Below are 19431 nucleotides of genomic sequence, written 5' to 3' on the forward strand. Positions count from 1 at the left end.
CACTGCTATGACCTCTTTTATTTATACGGGATGATTTCTGTTCGTTTTAAGTTTTAATGTTGGTCCTGAGTTTCAGATGAAAATGTTTTTTTAAATATATAATTTCTAATCACCTCCAATCTAGGGGAGATAAGACACCTCAACCCTTAATAAGGAGCTGAACTAAGAGGCTGTACGAGAATTGAAGGAAAAAAAATATGTTTAGAGTAGAAAGAAAATCAAAACATATTGTCGTTTCTTTTTGTAAAAACAGTTAAAAGAGAAGAAATAGATCTTTAATTCTTTGTTTAAAAAAATTAAATTTAGTAGCACTTAAGCAAGTAGCTCCAGGCGAGCAGCTACGACACAAAAGGTTAACAAAGCGGACAGGTTTGTGTATCGACATACTTGCGGAAAACTTTGCTAACTCAACAAAAATGTCCCTTTGGGACATTTTTTGACCTCTCCCTAAAAGAGCCATTCATTTTTCAGAAATGAATTGAAATTTCACATAAAGATCATTTCTTTTGTAGGTACGATATATGGTATTATAAACTAACTTTGTTTTCATTTAAAACATTTTGGGAAGAATTACCTGAGTTCTCCCAGAGAACTTTTTTCATTTGTCTTTCTTCCTCTTTGGATGCGCAATATTACGCATGGAGGGATTACAGTGGAACTGTCAAGTAAATAATTTGAATGAGTAAGCATGGCAATAAGTAATCCTTGTTCTAATATACAAATTTGATTGGTTCCAGAACCACATACCTACACTTCTCCAACCACTAAGAGGCAGGGAGTTGGGGCCAGGGGTGTAATCTGCTATGGAGTAGAGGGAACAATTTCCATCCTAAGGTTTTTTACTGTTTTAATAAGTAGAGTTAAGAGAAAGTGTAAAACTTTTGTGTAAAGAGCGGGGCGTTAAGGAGGAAAAGCCCCTTTCATATACGGAGTAATTTCTGTTCGTTTTAATTTTTAATGTCGCTCCTTACTTCCATTTAAAAAATTTGTTTTTTTAATTTTAATTCAAGCATCGACTGAAACAGGTCATTTTTATTTAGTACATTTTTACTTTTTTAATACTATACGGCTCATTTTTCATTTTTTTTTGTTATTTGTCATTTGATTTGGAAAAATTGGCCCCAAGGTTGACCCCCCCCCACGGGATTTTGACAAAATTACGCCATTCGTTAGGGGTATGGATTTAGTGATCAACTGAGAATGCCGTTGCAAACCATGGACTGGATGACCTCTACTCCCTTTTGAATCAAACTACTTGACGAAATAACTTCCTGAGACATGTGTTAAAAATGAGAGCATCACATTTACGAAAACAGTGAAATTCTGAAAATGATCGCATAGAAGGGAGAAAACCATGATTGACAAAAAAAAATAACAAGCAAGAGTCAAACACAAGCCACTCTAATTCGAAGTCGATCGCTGTACCAACAAAACCACGTCTCTAATAATCTAATTTGATGTATTAGTGCTTGTACCTTAATTGCGTATCTTATTAAGGGGGCTTGGAGGCTTCTTGTTTTTTGAAGATAATTTAACTTCAAGTTATCGACAGTTACGTAAAACTAAAGTGACGTGCTAACCCATAAATATAAGTAAAGCAGGTCTATGCTCACGGGGCTAATTTTTGAGTAGGTGAAAAGCTAAATTTCAGCTCAACGCAGCATTTCTGTGGTTTATATAAAAGTGGCTAAATTTCCGTTTTGGTAGGTTTTGCGGAGATTTAGTTTTTTTTTCTCTGACGCTGCTTGACTCTAACCACAGATGAGTAATGTATATAATTAGCAATTGGTCTAACAATGGATGTTACAAGACCAAGCTTAATCAGCTCAGTTTCTCCTCTGCAAAAAAAAGAAAAGAAAAGAACGACTTGCAAAGTACTTCTTTAACTTCATCAACTAATAAACAGATGTATGAATATTGTTCATATACGTTCACTTCTTCTTCTTCATCAAGCACTTGATGTCACACCTCATCACGTAGGACTTCATCTGGAGTTCAAAGCTTTGACTTGAGCTATTTAAATTGAAAGGCCATGATACTCAAACGTCATAGATCCTAGAAGAAAAATTTCAACATTGTTCAGGGAATGGAGACGCTGGTTTACTAAGAGCCTTGCAATTTCTCTTTGTGTTTTATCTGTGATGTATTGTCAACTTTAAGTTTAAACTTTGGCAAGAGCTATTTCGATTGAAAGGCAAAGATATTTTAATCTCCAAGATTTAAGAAGAAAATTTTAAAAAAATTTCCGGGAATGGAGACGCCGTTTTACTAAGAGTCTTTTCACTTCTTTTTGTGTTTTATCTATGGTTTATTGTCAACTTTGAGTTTAAACTTTCGCTAGAGCTATTTTGACTGAAAGGGAAAGAAATTTTAAAAACCAAATTTTCAACATTTTTCAGGGAATGGAGACGCCGTTTTACTAAGAACCTTGTCACTTCTTTTTGTTTTTATCTGTGGTTTATTGTCAACTTTAAGTTTAAACTTTGGCTAGAGCTATTTCGCCAGAAAGACAAAAATATTTTAATCTCCAAGATTCAAACAGAAAATTTCAACATTTTTCAGGGAATGGATATGCCGTTTTACTAAGAGCTTGTCACTTCTTTTTGTTTTTTTTTATATGTGGTGTATTGTCAGCTTTAATTTTAAACTTTGGGTAAAGCTATTTCGACTGAAAGGCGAAGATATTTTACAAACAAAAATTTAAGAAGAAAATCTTCAAAATTTTTCAGGGAATGGAGATGCCATTTTACAAAGAGCCTTGTCACTTCTTTTTTTTTTTTTTATATGTGGTGTATTGTCAGCTTTAAGTTTAAACTTTGGGTAAAGCTATTTCGACTGAAAGGCAAAGATATTTTACAAACAAAAATTTAAGAAGAAAATCTTCAACATTTTTCAGGGAATGGAGACGCCATTTTACAAAGAGCCTTGTCACTTCTTTTTGTTTTTTTTTTATATGTGGTGTATTGTCAGCTTTAAGTTTAAACTTTGGCTAGAGCTATTTCGCCAGAAAGACAAAAATATTTTAATCTCCAAGATTCAAAAAAAAAAATTTCAACATTTTTCAGGGAATGGATATGCCGTTTTACTAAGAGCCTTGTCACTTCTTTTTGTTTTTTTTTATATGTGGTGTATTGTCAGCTTTAAGTTTAAGCTTTGGGTAAAGCTATTTCGCCAGAAAGACAAAAGTATTTTAATCTCCAAGATTCAAAAAAAAAATTTCAACATTTTTCAGATAATGGATATGCCGTTTTACTAAGAGCCTTGTCACTTCTTTTTGTTTTTTTTATATGTGGTGTATTGTCAGCTTTAAGTTTAAACTTTGGGTAAAGCTATTTCGACTGAAAGGCAAAGATATTTTACAAACAAAAATTTAAGAAGAAAATCTTCAACATTTTTCAGGGAATGGAGACGCCATTTTACAAAGAGCCTTGTCACTTCTTTTTGTTTTGTTTTTTTTTTTATATTTGGTGTATTGTCAGCTTCGAGTTTAAACTTTGGCTAGAGCTATTTCACCAGAAAGACAAAAATATTTTAATCTCCAAGATTCAAAAAAAAAATTCAACATTTTTCAGGGAATGGAGACGCCATTTTACAAAGAGCCTTGTTACTTCTTTTTGTGTTTTATCTGTGGTGTATTATCAGCTTTAAGTTTAAACTTTGGCTAGAGCAGCTATTTCGATTGAAAGGCAAAGATATTTTAACCTCCAAGATTCAAGAAGAAAATTTTCAACATTTTTGTGGGAATGAAGACGCGTATGGGAACTCAGATCTTTGTCGCTTCTTTGTGTGGTGGGCGCTTACAACCTGAAAGTGTGACTACTGTCATATTACACATGTTAATTATTCGTTTAAAAAATTGAAAGTTTTAATTACCGTTTTTGTTCCTAATCAGCACTGTTTGTTAGCAAATCCCCAACAAAATTGACTTTCCGACGGAAGAATTATGGTTGACTTCCCCATAAATATTGATATTTATTGTCATTGATTACATACATGAGATTAAATGGGGTGCACGTGGGTTTGTGTCCTCTAGATTTTGAAAAAAAATGCCTTCTCTTGAGTGTTTTCATTGAAAAATCCCTTTTTTCGTATTTAAACTGAAAAAAATTGAGGAAAATGGCAAACATACCACACCTAGGTTTTGAAAAATAATCCTCAAAAAATTCTCGAAAAATGACATCACTAATTATATAAAAATAACGCTCATTGTTTTAGAACAATAGCAAATTCCCAATCTCGCCATCTCTCATCTACTTGGCCAATTGAAAAAAAAACTCATTCTTCAAAAAGATGTCCTCATTACATCATTCTGTTTATTATCTACTCTTTAATTAAACAGCCTTAATTATTTTAGGCTTCACCTGAGAGACTTTTAATAAAGCTCATCCTTACGAAGCCTAATAAATCAAGAACGCAATTCAAGTCCGACTACGATGGGGTCAAGAGCGGTACCTTGTAAGCAATCACCCAATTATCAAACTAGAAGAAAAAACGGAAGCCAGCCGGACTTTTGAATAGGTAACAAACGAATCACAGTAATTAACCACTTTCTAGGGTACACAGTAGCCAAAATTTCTCAAGTTTTTGATTGCCTTTATTCCCGCTGCCTTGCAACAATAGCAAGTTGATGAGACAAACTGTTCAGTTCCCTGAAGGCAGTTGAATTAGCCTAAAGACATTCTCAGGACCAAGACCAAGCATAAAAATTTAAGTGTACTGCTGTTATGACGTTAATAATATTCAGAAGAATTATTATAGCTATTGGCTTACATGGAAATCTCTTTTCAAATTTCGTAGGACCGCCTTAGTTTTTTTCTTCTTGTCTCAACAACAATGGTAAATTTTTGAAACAGTAACTTGTTTTTGGCAATCCTTTAATATTGTTCTACAAGCCTTATTATAGAGATATGATTTGAAAGATATCAGCATAAACATGTTCAACTTTGATCCTGAAGAATAAGAAAACGTAATTTGACGAAATGACATAGACACTTTCATGTAAGAATAAAAAGGGTACAAGCTGTTTCTAAATCAGGGCGTATGAATTATTGACACTGCAGCCTATGAAAGGAGACAAAACATAGGTAAGGAACGCTTTTAAGAAGGGAGAACCTTTAGGCTCCTTGCCCACCCCCCCTGTCCAAAAGTCCCGTATAATTCACCGATTTTTTATTTTGCTATTTATGCCGTACAACCATCACTAAAAGTTAATCCTTGCCTACCTGCTTCACATAGCCTATATTCAATGGTAACTATTTCTGAGAGCTAGAAAATCAAAGTCGCATATTAATAGACTACAAAATTTGCTCTCCTTCGCAATGTTAATGTGAAACTTAACATTGTGGAAGTTAACACTTTAATAACTTAAATTGGATTTAAGGGAAAATGAAATTCACTAGTTTTCTGATGTAGCGTGACCTGACATATATTCCTCATTTCAAATTGATTTAAGGTTCCTTTTATTCTTAGAAACTTAGGGGCGGTTCAAACGTTCCATGATTCCCGCCATAAGCTACATTAGCCATCCTGACATCAAAAATTTATAAGCGTTGGGCCCCATCTTTCTTGTTATTTTTGTTTCAGCCTGCATATCATAGTCAACTGCAGCCTACCATTATTAGTCATGTTAACTACTGTGCATGCACAAAAAAGGGAAAAAAAGCGCGATCAAGGTTTCATGTGAGATTATTTTTTTTCTTCTAGTCTAGTGATCTAAACCAAAATATTTTGAGTTACCATTAAAAGGTACCATCAACATTACATCCGTGCAGCAATTCTTGACATCAATTACCATATTAGCCAAAATTTACCATGTCACTTACCCTGGTAGCAATGGCGGACCAGGTGTAACCTGAGTTTAATATGAGTAATTGAAGGCATTCATTGGTCCCACTTCCCTCTCCTCACTAGAAGAGTAAATGAACATAAGAGGTGCAAATTTTGTAGCATTTAGTAAAACTATGAAGCTTTTTTGGTCAAACATAAATTTTGCAAGCCTGTGCCACCGTGGAAATTGCTTCAACCTACCCTCCTCCCCCCTCTGAGTCAAAATATCTTCAAAGGTAAGCTACCCATATGCTCAAATTTTCGGAATGTTCCGAGTCCTAATCGAGTTTTCAGCGAGATCATACAGTTACTAATTAATAAAAATGGCTTAATACGAAAGTTCTAGGAAGTCTCAAACATTTTATATTTTTTTCTGTTATAACTGTTATTATAGACTATGCTTCTCGTTTGGAAAACCACAACAATTATCAAATATAGCTTTCACTCACACGTTATTTTTGACCGAATTTGCGATAGATCCTACTTGCAAAATATGTTTTCTCCTCGTAAATACACTTTTAAGAGGTCAAAGAGGATAAAAGTGTTCAAATTATTGTAAAGGGAGGAGAGTTTAGTATAGCGTTCTATGCTGTTTTGGTCGGCATACCTGCTGAAAAATTTTGCTCTGGATGAACAAACGTTGTTTAAAAAAATAAGTTTATAACTTTGTTGAGCATTACACAAGGCCTTATATGATAGTTGTCTTTCTTGCCCAGCTTCTTTGCAGTCCTCTTTGGTATCCTTGCAAACGACAGTCCTACAAGTTTTATTTTGTAAAAGAAATGCTGTTTTGCAGAATTACAAAGAATTTTTTTTTGTTCTGCAGAATTACAAAGAGCCGAAAGCATTTTTATTGAATATTACAGAAAATGATTGGTACATCATAAAAATCACTAATTGCCTATAGACATTTAGCAAAAATTGAGTGTTGTGGGCTGGCTTTTAAATTCGTCGAAGCAGGAACCTAGCGAGGGTTTTGTTTAGGGACTCTTCGTAGTAATGATGTAGCGAGGGTTTTGTTTAGAGAGGTCTAAATCGTGTATTTACGCAATAAACAGGTCTTCTTACGATTTCAATTCCCAGAATGTTAAGGTTATCCCTTTTATTCTGAATCGTTTGCCTATCTTTATGGTTACTTCGAATTTATTTTAATCAATTAATTACTTGATTTAATTTATTTAATTATTTATTTGATTACTATTTATTATTCAAATTTATAAATTAATTAATTTAATTAATTAGTATTTGTACTTAGAACCTTTAACTCTTGAATGCAGGGAAAAGGCACTGGTGAATATGCCTGGAGTGTACCGAATAGTCCATCTGGTGTGATATAAAAGGCGTTAAGTAACATATTTTGCCGGACTGATAATTTCAGTCTAAATTCTTGAAATTGATACGTTCTATCTATTAGCTGATACGTTTAATCTATTTTCCCAAGTCTTGTTTGATGTTCAAGATACCTTAAGTTTCTTGGTTTCATAACACTATGCTTGTTTTCGTAGTTAAAAAATTGAACATTTTATACCAGTATTATTTTTTCTTTATCCCTTATAGGAATAAATGTTTTTTAGTAGAAACAAAAAATTGAAAACTCAATTCTAGGTTTTCGGCTTTCTTGTACTTTTTGTACCATAACACCTTTTAAATTTCTGCTGCCCAACTTACCATCTACCAAAAGCAAAAGAAGAATATACATATCTTCCAAGCCCTTTATATCCAGCAAAGTAGAGATAATATCCCTGCTTTTTCGCAAAATTGTTTCATCCATCTTAATACTTAAATTCGCTCCCCTGCCCCGGGCACATACCTGCCCCTAAACAGTTTGTTTTTAGTTAGTCAATAGGTTTCTTTCAAATCTATATATAAAGGATGACGTACATAAAGGATGACGAGCAGGATGACCTAACAAATGACCAGTAGGCTTATCCATCAATTCTTGTTTTACGGCAAGACAAGACTGCTTGAGGATTGCACTGCCCTGGTTAGGCAGCGGGATGTTCCCATGTAAAGTATGTATATGTAATATACCTAAATTGTCATGGGCCTCTCTGTGCTAGTTGTTTAAGCATGGAAGTGCCCATTTGTTCAGCCAGTTCTGTCTTTATGTGTTAAATAAAATAAAGAAACAAATAAAGAAGTTGTTTTAACTGAAAGTGAGGAGCGACACTAGAACTTAAAACGAACGAGATTATTTTTTATATGACAGAGGCTGTCCCCTCCTCAACGCCCCGCTCTTTACGCTAAGGTTTGACTCTTAACAAATCTAGATTTTTAAAACAACAAAAAACTTTAGCGTAAAGACTAGGGTGTTGAAGAGGGGACATTCCCTTTCATATACAGAATAATTTCTGTTCGGTTTAAGAGTTAATGTCACTCCTTACTTTCAGTTAAAATAAAGCTTGTTTTTTTTGTATTTAATTTCTTAACGTCATTGACTTAATGCAGGATTTGATTTTGGCTCACAGTACATGAATAATTAAGACGAAATTTACATATTAATTTTACTTTTTTCAGATAAATGGCTTTCTCAAACTTTTGATTGGACGATTTCAAGAAAATAGGGCAGGAGTTGCCCTCCAAATTGGAGGGCATAGTTGCCCTCCAATTTTTGGTTACTTAAAAGGCCAATAGAACTTTCAATTTTATTTAAGAACGTTTTTATTAGTAATAAATATATGTAACTTACGAATTAACTTACGTAAAGAACTTCTATATTCGTAAATTTTTATTACGTATGCGATGGAGGTTCGCCCCCTCGTCAGTACTTCGCTCTTACACTAATGTTTGAGTTTTGTTCCAAATCTTTAAGAATGACTCCTGAACCACAAAGGTCGTTGAATTAGAGTAAATAGCTCTTTTGAAAGTACTAAAATACTTTAGCGTAAAGAGCGAGGTATTGAGGAGGAAACAAATAGATCATACACGTAATAATTTCTGTTTTTTACTGTTTTAAAAATTAGAGTTGAGAGAAAGAGCAAACTTTAGAGTAAAGAGCGGGGCGTTGAGGAGGGAAAAGCCCCTTTCATATACGGTGCAATTTCTGTTCGTTTTAAGTATTAATGTCACTCCTTACTTTCAGTTAAAAACACATGTTTTTTTTATTTAATATGTTCAGAGAATTAGGTGACATTAGCGTAAAGAGCAAGAGATTAAGGAGGGTGCAGCCTCCCTCATACATGGAATAACTTCTGTCCGTTCTGAGTTTTAGTGCTGTTTCCTACTTTCAGTTGAAAAACTTCTTTTTTATTTTAATTAGGAAAGAATTGTCCGTGTGATATCAAAAACGGTAATCAATCAGGGTGCAAACTCATGGGACAGTTCTAGATTCTTTTCATCAAGACGTGTATCGGTTGATCATCGTTATTGATTGTACTTAGCTAAATTTATCTGTAAAAGATAAATGGAGATGCAGCTTCAGACTGAAATTTTACGAAGAAGACAAAACTTAACAGAGGTCATACTCTATTTGCTTGCAGACAACCAGCTTGAGAATGTTTCTAATATACGATGGAAAATGTAAAAATGTATTTTAAAGACGATCCACGCAGAACGATAAAATGACGAACAAGCCAGTTACAATTTAAGATACAATATAGTTTTAACCAGCTATTTTTAATATTCTGAATGTGTGCTTAGGCAAGGTGGAATCAAAAAGCCATTCTGTTACTCCCTTTAATAGTGTTCAATTCATCTATAGCTCAAATCAGCAGATATGAAGGTTGCATGCCTAATTGGGGCAGATGAACTTGAACAGAAAGAGATAAAGTATATTTATGGAGACCCTAGAGATATTACAAAACAAATTACCGTGGTAGAAAAGTGAATGAAAAGAAAATGCGATATGTCCAATCTGTTCTTTTATCCTACCTCAGAAGTTAAGAAAGAAGCAGTGTCAACAGTGGCATTAATTTGGAAAGCATAGGCAGGTGAGGGTCTCTCCACATTTTTGACCCCCCCCTCTCCCTTTTATTTCTAGAAATGAGGTATTTTCATCGAAAATGCCTGTTTTGGTACTTTCATTAAAAAAGACTAATCCTTCCCTAAATTTAAAAATACATTCCCCCCTCAAAATTTTGTAAGTTGACGCAACTGAGTGTGACCAACTGTCCATTGTAACAAATAGCAAGTAAACTGTTGCCATCCTCCCTAGTAACTGACAGGCTAAGAAATACAAGTTTGAAACTTAAATACCTTTGAATATAATATCTGTTTTATGCCGGTTTCAAGAATGTAATAAGCATTAAACTTAAGCTTTTCGTCAAAATTATTAGCCTGAGAAAACTTAGGTATTTTCCAAAATCTTTATAATATTATTTCCTTAAATACATAGTGTTTGAAAATGTATAGGCTAACTTTTTTGTTCTTTTTTTTGCGACTGAAATGATGGGTGTCAATCTACATCAATGCAAAATTTTGCGAATTTCCTAAAAAACATAGTCATAGATGGTTGTTTAATTGATTGTATGGTTGTTGCTATTTTTTTCCAGGAGTGACCGTGCCGAGTCAATGGTTGAATAGAGAAAAGAAGAAGAGGACCGTAAGAATTATTAGAATGAGCCAACGTCGATAATTGTTGAAAAAAAGTAATGATACCATCATTACATTTGATCATCATGCATTTGATCATCATACATTTGATACCATTACATTTGATGATCATTACATTTGATCATCATGCATTTGATCATCATACATTTGATACCATTACATTTGATGATCATTACATTTGATCATCATACATTTGATACCATCAAATGTAGCGTGCTGTAAGATCTTGAAAAGATAACGATACAAAATTTTGTGTTTTTTTTTCCTCAAAAAGACAGTCATGGATTCGTTTCTAATTGTTTAATGGTTTTGTTGTTTTTTTCTGTATCTTTTAGGGGGTGACCACTTATAAATGCACATAAACAAATTTTTGATACGTTTTGTAAAGTGTTTTCACTTACCAAACCCCCCATACAAAACTACCCCCACGCCCACACGAGCAAAAGGGTCACCCCCGCCTTTGTGATTGTACAAATTTAACAGTTTAGGTAGATAAAAGAGCAAGGGGACAGTAAAAATTATCAAAATAAAAGAATTTAGGTAATTGTAGACAAATCATGATGATAATTATATAATTGAATATAGTGCCATTAAAATAATAAACTGACGGTTTTGGCCCTCTATCTGCGACGATACAAAATTTTGTGTTTTTTCCCTTAAAAAGACAGTCATGGATTCGTTTCTAATTGTTTAATGGTTTTGTTGTTTTTTTTCTGTATCTTTTAGGGGGTGACCACTTATAAATGCACATAAACAAATTTTTGATACGTTTTGTAAAGTGTTTTCACTTACCAAACCCCCCATACAAAACTACCCCCACGCCCACACGAGCAAAAGGGTCACCCCCGCCTTTGTGATTGTACAAATTTAACAGTTTAGGTAGATAAAAGAGCAAGGGGACAGTAAAAATTATCTAAATAAAATAATTTAGGTAATTGTAGACAAATCATGATGATAATTATATAATTGAATATAGTGCCATTAAAATAATAAACTGACGGTTTTGGCCCTCTATCTGCGACGATACAAAATTTTGTGTTTTTTCCCTTAAAAAGACAGTCATGGATTCGTTTCTAATTGTTTAATGGTTTTGTTGTTTTTTTTTCTGTATCTTTTAGGGGGTGACCACTTATAAATGCACATAAACAAATTTTTGATACGTTTTTTAAAGTGTTTTCACTTACCAAACCCCCCATACAAAACTACCCCCACGCCCACACGAGCAAAAGGGTCACCCCCGCCTTGGTGATTGTACAAATTTAACAGTTTAGGTAGATAAAAGAGCAAAGGGACAGTAAAAATTATCAAAATAAAAGAATTTAGGTAATTGTAGACAAATCATGATGATAATTATATAATTGAATATAGTGCCATTAAAATAATAAACTGACGGTTTTGGCCCTCTATCTGCGACGATACAAAACTTTGAGTTTTTTCCTAAGAAAAGACAGTCATGGATTCTAATAGTTTCATCCTTTTGATTGTTGTTTTTTCTCTGTATTTTTCAGGAGTGACCACCTATAAGCGCATATAAACAAAAGTTTTGATGCATTTTGTAACGTTTTATCTTGTAAACCCTCCCCAAAACAGAAGTAACCCCCCCCCCCCACTCGAAAAGGGCAACAGGACCGTCAAGGTAACTAGTATAAGAAAATTATAAATCAAACATAGCTACAACAACTATATAGCAACTCTATAACTACAACAGCACGTAATTTAGCTTAACAAGATAATTTACAAAGATATGTTCAAAAAAAATTAATTGGTTTAACGAACAAAGTTTAATTTAGTTTAATTTGATTAACAAGTTTAATTAGTTTAACAAACGAAATTTACTTCTTTTTCAAACAGTTCGTGATAATGAACTGTAGTAAGGAGCGACCCGGCTCAAGAGTAATCAAAACTCTAAAAAACGGAACTTTGATACCAATAGCTACGTCAAAAGAATCGCATTTTAATGTTGATTTCAAATATAAAAGTTTCATTGAGTTTAGTCTTACCCATCAAAAGTTACGATCCTGAGAAAATTTGCCTTATTTCAGAAAATAGGGGGAAACATCCACTAAAAGTCGTAGATTCTTAACGAAAATCACACCATCAGGTTCAGCGTATCAGAGAACCCGACTGTAGAAGTTTTAATCTCTTATCTACAAAAATGTGAAATTTTGTATTTTTTTTGCCAGAAGGGAGACCACGCGATGCGGGTTTATTTGTTTTTTTTTCCCAGGGGTTGATCATATCAACCCAGTGGTCCTAGAATTTTGCGAGAGGGCTCATTCTAACGGAAATGAAAACTTCTAGTACCCTTTTTAAGTAACCAAAAAATTGGAGGGCACCTTGGCCCCCTCCCATGCTAATTATTTTCCCAAAGGCACCGGATCAAAATTCTGAGATAGCCATTTTTTCAACATAGTCGAAAAATCTTGTTACTATGTCTTTGGGGACGACTTACTCCCCCATAGTCCCCGTGGGAAGGGCTACAAGTTACAAACTTTGACCAGTGTTTACATATAGTAATGGTTATTGGGAAGTGTACAGACGTTTTCAGGGGGATTTTTTGGTTGGGGGAGGGGTTGAGAAGAGAGGATATGCGGGGGGAACTTTTCATGGAGGAATTTGTCATGGGGGAAGAAAATTTTCATGAAGGGGGTGCATGATTTTCTAGCATTATTAAAAAGAACAATTATAAATTAAATGTTAAAAAGTTTTTTCAACTGAAAGTAAGGAGCAGCATTAAAACAAACAGAAATTATTACGCATTTGAGTGGTTCACTTCCTCCTAATACCTCAGTCTTTAATCTAAAGTAATTTTAGTAGTTTCAACTATTTATTATACGGCCTTTGTGATTTAGGGGTCAGTCTTAAGGAATTGCAACAAAATTTAAACTCTAGTGTAAAGAGCGAGGTACAGAAGAGGGGGTGAACCCCCTAATATACGTAATAAAAACATGCGAATATTGAAGTTCGTTACGTAAGCTAGTTCGTAAGGTACGTATATCTTTTGCTAGTAAAAACGTTTGTAAAAAATTAAACGTTCTAGTTGCCTTTTTAATTAACCAAAAATTTAAAAGACAACTAGGGCGCCTCCTCCACTCCTTTCTTCTCAAGCTCATTTGATCAAAACTATGAGGAAGCCATTTAGTCAAAAAATAAATATGCAAATTTTGTTTTAATTATTCATATGCGGAGAGCTAAAATCAAAACAGGCATTAATTTAAAGACGTTCAGAAATTAAATAGGCCTATAGGCAAGTAGAGTTAAGAGAGTTGAGTTTTTTACTGTTTTGAAAAGTAGAGTTGAGAGAAAGAGTCAAAGTTTAGCGTAAAGAACGGGGCGTTGAGGAGAGAGCAGCCCATTTTATATACGAAGTAATTTCTATTTGTTTTAAGTTTTAATGTCGCTCCTTACTTTCAGTTAAAAAACGTGTTTTTTCATTCAATTTTACACGAACGTTAATGTGTTTAGGCCTATAGATAGAAACATTTGCTGTGTTGTTCAACAAAAGGGTGAATCCAAGGCTGAATCCATGGGGGTTGTAGGGGGTTTGAACCCCATCCCTCAGAAATGCTGGTCCGACTCGCAAAAACATGAATACAAAGTTTTGATGCGTTTTTAAAAGATTTTTGTATGCCATCCCCCCCCTCTCTAAAAAAAAATCCTGGATACAATCCTGGGTGGATCACAAAAGGCAAATAAATGGAAAATGGTCAAAATATCAAGCGAAAAAGTAGCGATGAGAAAAACAAAGTAATTATGGTTTGTTTTAGCACTTTTATTTATTTTTTTTACAAGAAGTTAATTTAATGAATACTGAAAAATTCCTATGATCATTATGTTGAATGAAAAACTTTCTACTTTGTTCTCGTTATCTCAAAATACATTCGGTACCCAGAATAAGTTTTCAGCACGCTATCTAAACGTTAATAACGTCTTGTCAAAGCATGCGCTCGTTTCAAGGCTAGTATAGTAACAGAAAAAAATCTTGTACAAAATGCTAAAAATCTTGAGTTTCAATTAAACCTGAAGCACAAAAAAACAAAAGTCGTGAAGGGAAATTTCTCTTGAAAATGGGTAAGTGCACTTGTCAATTATGTAGAATAATAATAATGCTTGGCAAATATTTAGAAAATTAGCAAGACATCTTTTTAAAATAAATATCTTCTGAGCTGACAGTCCCTTGAATTTAGCTGTCCCTTGAATACGAACTGGAAGTTAATTTGCGGTTTTTTGAATTTACTTTGTATTGAGCTTGACTCAGTTTAGTTCTAAATTAAATTTAAAAAAAAACTAGTTTTTTTAACTGAAAGTAAGGAGTGACATTAAGACTTAAAACGAACAGAAATTACTCCGTGTATGAAAGGGGCTGTTCCCTTCTCAACGCCCCGCTCTTTACGCTAAAGTTTGACTCTTTCTCTCAATTCTACTTTATTAAACAGTAAAAAACTTTAGCGTAAAGAGCGGCGCGTTGAGAAGGAAACAGCCCCTTTCACGCACGGAGTAATTTCTGTTCGCTTTAAGTCTTAATGTCGCTCCTTACTTTCAGTTAAAAAAAACAATTTTTTTATTTAATTTCTGAACGTTTTTGAATTAATGCATGTTTGATTTTGGCTCTCCACACATAAATTATTAAAATGAAATTTGCATATTTTTTGGGGGGGGGCTAAGTGGCTCTCTCTTAGTTTTGATCAGGTGATTTTGAGAAAAAAGGGGTGGGGGAGGAGGCCTAGTTGCCTTTCGATTTTTTGGTTACTTGTAAAGGCAACTAGAACTTTTAATTTTTAACGAATGTTTTTATTAGTAAAAAATATGTAACTGTTAAAAATTATTTATTAGTAAAAACTATGTTTACATATTCAGTGGAATATGTAAAAAATATTCAACTGAAAGTACTATTGCTTTCAGTTGAAAAAACTTTTTCATATTTATTTTTTCATTATTTTTTTTTGATAATAATGCTAGAAAATCCTGCGCCCCCATCATTGAATTTCTCTTCCCCCTTGACGTATTCCTCAAAGGAAAGATCCTCCCACATAGCCCCCTCCCCTCACCCCCCAAACCAAAATGACCCCTCCTGAAAAACATCTGTACACTTCCCAATAACCACTACTGTATGTAAACACCGGTCAAAGTTTGTAACTTGCAGCTTCTCCCGTGGGTACTGTGGGGGGGGGGAGGGTAAGTCATCCCAAAGACATAGTTCTTATGGTTTTCGACTATGTGGAACAAAATGGCTATCTCAAAATTTTGATCCGTTGACTTTGGGAAAAAAATGAGCGTGGGAGGGGGCCTAGGTGACCTCCAATTTTTCGGTTACTCAAAAAGGGCACTAGAACTTTTCATTTCCGTTAGAATGAGCCCTCTTGCGACATTCTAGGACCACTTGGTCGATATGATGACCCCTGGGGAAAAGAAAAAAAAAACAAAAAAACAAAACAAATAAACACGCATTCGTGATCGGTCTTCTGGCAAAAAATACGAAGTTCCACATTTTTGTAGATAGGACCTTGAAACTTTTACAGTAGGGTTCTCTGATACGCTGAATTCGATGGCATGATTTTCGTTAAGATTCTATGAGGGTGTTTCCTTTTAGGGGGTGTTTTCCCTGTTTTCCAAAATAAGGCAAATTTTCTCAGGCTCGTAACTTTTGATGACAAAGACTAAATTTGATGAAACTTATATATTTAAAATCAGCATAAAAATCCGATTCTTTTGATGTATCTTTTATATCAAAATTGCCTCTGAATTATGATTTATATTCTTTGTATAGCATCAAAAATAACAACAATAGTGACAATATTAATAATAGTAATAATAATAAGAAGAAGAATAAGTACAATAATAATAGTAATTATAATTATAATAATAATAACAACAATAATAATAATAATAGTAAGAGTAATAACATAGAAAATAGACAACTAAAGAAAAAGCAATAAATGCAAAAAATATACGAATAGGACACAAATAAAAAAATTAGAGTATTTCATCTGTATTTCTTTTGTGCAAGTATTGTTAACTTAAATAGTCAAATCCAAATCCTGGTTGTATGGGTTTGGAGCATATATCCATTAACTGAATTGTCTGAATATATACCAGTCCTCACAAAAAAAAACATTGCAATATCCGCGTAGGTAAACAGCCACCTGACATCAGGCATGAATAGTCAAAATCTTTGGTGGTAATCGAAAAAGACGTAAATAACGGATGGGTCTCCCTGAAATGCCTTAGTCACAGATTTTTAAAACAACAATTTGAGTTCGACTTAAAAATTAGCAAAACAAGAATTTTTTTAGGTGAAGGAAAAAAGACACGAATTCAGAACATAAAGAGACTTCAAGTCAAGTAATGGCATATTACTGTTACTGTCTGTTTATAAGCTAAGGTTCTTTGCTTTGTCGTATGCCTAGCGGTACCGAGTCATATGGCCTACTGAGCGGTGTCGGGAAGGAAGAAAAAGTTGACATTCACATGGTTTTGCAATAAGAGTCACAAGGCTGAATTAAACAATGCAAAAAAATTAGAATAATAATAAAACAAAATGTGTTTGAGCTTTCTAAGAATTCCAAGATTAATTTATATCTTCATTTTAATTGGACCGGAACACCAGTCACCGGGTCTACCGAGAGAGCCCCTTGAAAGGCGATTTTCTGATACTTGAGGTCACTAAAAAATTTGATAAATATCACAAAGCTCGAATTAGCAACATTTAGAGTTAGACAGTTAGTGTCAAACCATGCAATTCCTGTTTTGAACAAAACAATCTGCCTGCCACTGATCTCAGACTTCGTTTTGATAGCAGTAGGCCTGCCGGAGTTACTTGGCAACTAGACCGAGTTACTAAGCCAAAACTAGAGCGTTAGCATGTATTGATGGATATCTACTTTTTGGGGCAAGGAAAGATTTGGGATGGCATTGACGGCAAAAAACTGTTGGTTTACCGCAACAATATGCCATTAACATAAGCTAAGAACAGAAATGAGCCCAATACTAAACCTTGCGGGATTCTCATGGTATTTTTCGTGTTTGTAAATCATGGGCGTTTGAAGAAGAAAGTTTGAATATGTAATTCAGCATTAAGTGTTTCAAATTAAATGACATGTAATTTGAATTGGTAGTCTAGCGTTGCATTAGGGTTTTTCCAAATTTTGCCATTAAAAACATTCAGTTTTGCTGAGGGACCGAATTCACAGTATACTAAAAACCTTTGCTGTAAAAATGCCTAAAACTCCTAGGATAAAATGTCTACATCAAAAGCTGGTGTAAAATCGTTCCTATTTTCACTAAATATCTTCTTCTAGCTTAAGAAATGCTTCTTCCACCTAAGTCTTGTGACTCAAGGAAGAGATGTGCGCAATGTTCTGACTAACTGCATGTCATTTAAAGTGGTTTATAGTAAACCCAAATGCAGCACTACAAGAGCTAGAAGAATCCCAGAGAGGCAATTATTAAAACAAAACTCATGTAATTACAGAACGTTAACTCTCTTTTCAAAACTAAAGGAATTAGGGAATACTAAAAATATGGCGATTTCACATTTTTTGTTGTTTGGCATGAATTTCTCTTATAAATACTACAATGGTGTTGAACTTGATACCAGAAGGACAAAACCAAGAGGAGGTATGGTAGAGAGGACTTGGAGAAGGTCACAGTATTGATATGCGCTTTGTTTAAATAATCATAGTATGTCTCTATGGCAAGAGCAGATCAAATCTGGGAGGAAGAATTTGTCAAAAGAGGTAGGGAGGACATTCACTGTTATTTATTTTCATTATAAGTGACTTGCCAAGAGATTTGAGCCTTTCTGCATATGAATCATGATTTATGCTCCGCTTTGATTATCTGGCTCCACATTACGTGGCTCCGCAGTGTTTAGCATGTTTGCTTTAAATGCAATGGGTCCTTGGCTCCATCCAAATACAACAGCATGTTGAATTTTGTTAATATTTTGCTTTTGCAGCTGGAAACTAGTGGCACGTGGCACGTGACACTTGGCACGTGAAACAGCAGAAGACAGAGAGTTCAGTTTGGGACAAGAGATAATAATCAGGATTTTACTTAAACATTTTCTTCTCTAAAATACGAATTGCGAGGCCTTTTAGGGGTGAACTTTTTCATTTAGGGATTTGGTGATTTCTAGGAATTTTTATTAAATTTATGCATCTCCATGGTTACAGCTAGTGAAAATAAAAGGGAATCATACCATTTAGGATCTTTGGCCTGGGAAAATATTGAATTGGAAGACAGTATAGTTCGAATACTTTGCTATGCCAGGAAAGATCTTAATTTCACGGATAGGAAAACTTAATTGAACTAAAAGGGGAGTGATGTATCTGGCTGGAAACTCCTAGATGAGGGTGTAGAGAAAAATTTTATATATATATATATATATATATATATATATATATATATATATATATATATATATATATATATATATATATATATGTTAATTCCTTAATAATAATACTCATTAGCCAATATTTAAACTGATCCAAAATACAGGAAATTTTTAACTTTTGAATTCATTATAACTCAATTTCAGGGAACATGCGGCAGCAGAAGTAGTTAGTAAATCATAATCACCCTTTTCCCGCAAGTCATTTTTCCCTTTTCGGTATTTATAAAGCCCCTACAAGTGAGCTTATAGTTAAACTGACAGTACCAGATTGATTTCCAGTCCCTGGCAGACGTTAATTTCTTTAATCAATCCACTAGGTCAGCAGCAACGAAAATGCTTTTTCCACAGTGGCGTTGTGTGCGGGATAGTGAACAGATACTTCTATAATTTTAGCAGTTGTCGTTTACGCTTGAAAATTTTCGATTTTTCTTAATTCTACCTTGCCTCCATGGAGGTTTTAAAATTCGATTTTTCCGTCATGCTTAGTTTCATAAGAATCTCCAGACACATAAATGGTTAAAAACAATAGCCACCGGAAATATGAACATAATTAGTAATCAATTGTACAATATAATTTAAAATCATTGACAATTCTTGGGTGATAAATGGTGTCACTAAACCAAATATTTTATGCTTAATTTATTCTGTAAAACTAT

General features: G+C 34.0%; 1 protein-coding gene across 1 annotated transcript in view; it reads right to left on the reverse strand.

The window, feature by feature from the left end:
• Positions 1-1864: 1864 nt before the first annotated feature.
• Positions 1865-19431, reverse strand: part of LOC136036383 (uncharacterized) — a 130511-nt gene continuing 112944 nt past the window's right edge. Inside the window, exon 3 of the mRNA XM_065718565.1 lies at positions 1865-2055. The gene's annotated coding sequence lies outside the window, so the exon portion shown is untranslated. The remainder of the gene's footprint in view (positions 2056-19431) is intronic.

The sequence above is a fragment of the Artemia franciscana genome, chromosome 15 (genome assembly GCF_032884065.1).
Source record: "Artemia franciscana chromosome 15, ASM3288406v1, whole genome shotgun sequence".
In the NCBI taxonomy this organism is placed as follows: Eukaryota; Metazoa; Arthropoda; class Branchiopoda; order Anostraca; family Artemiidae; genus Artemia; species Artemia franciscana.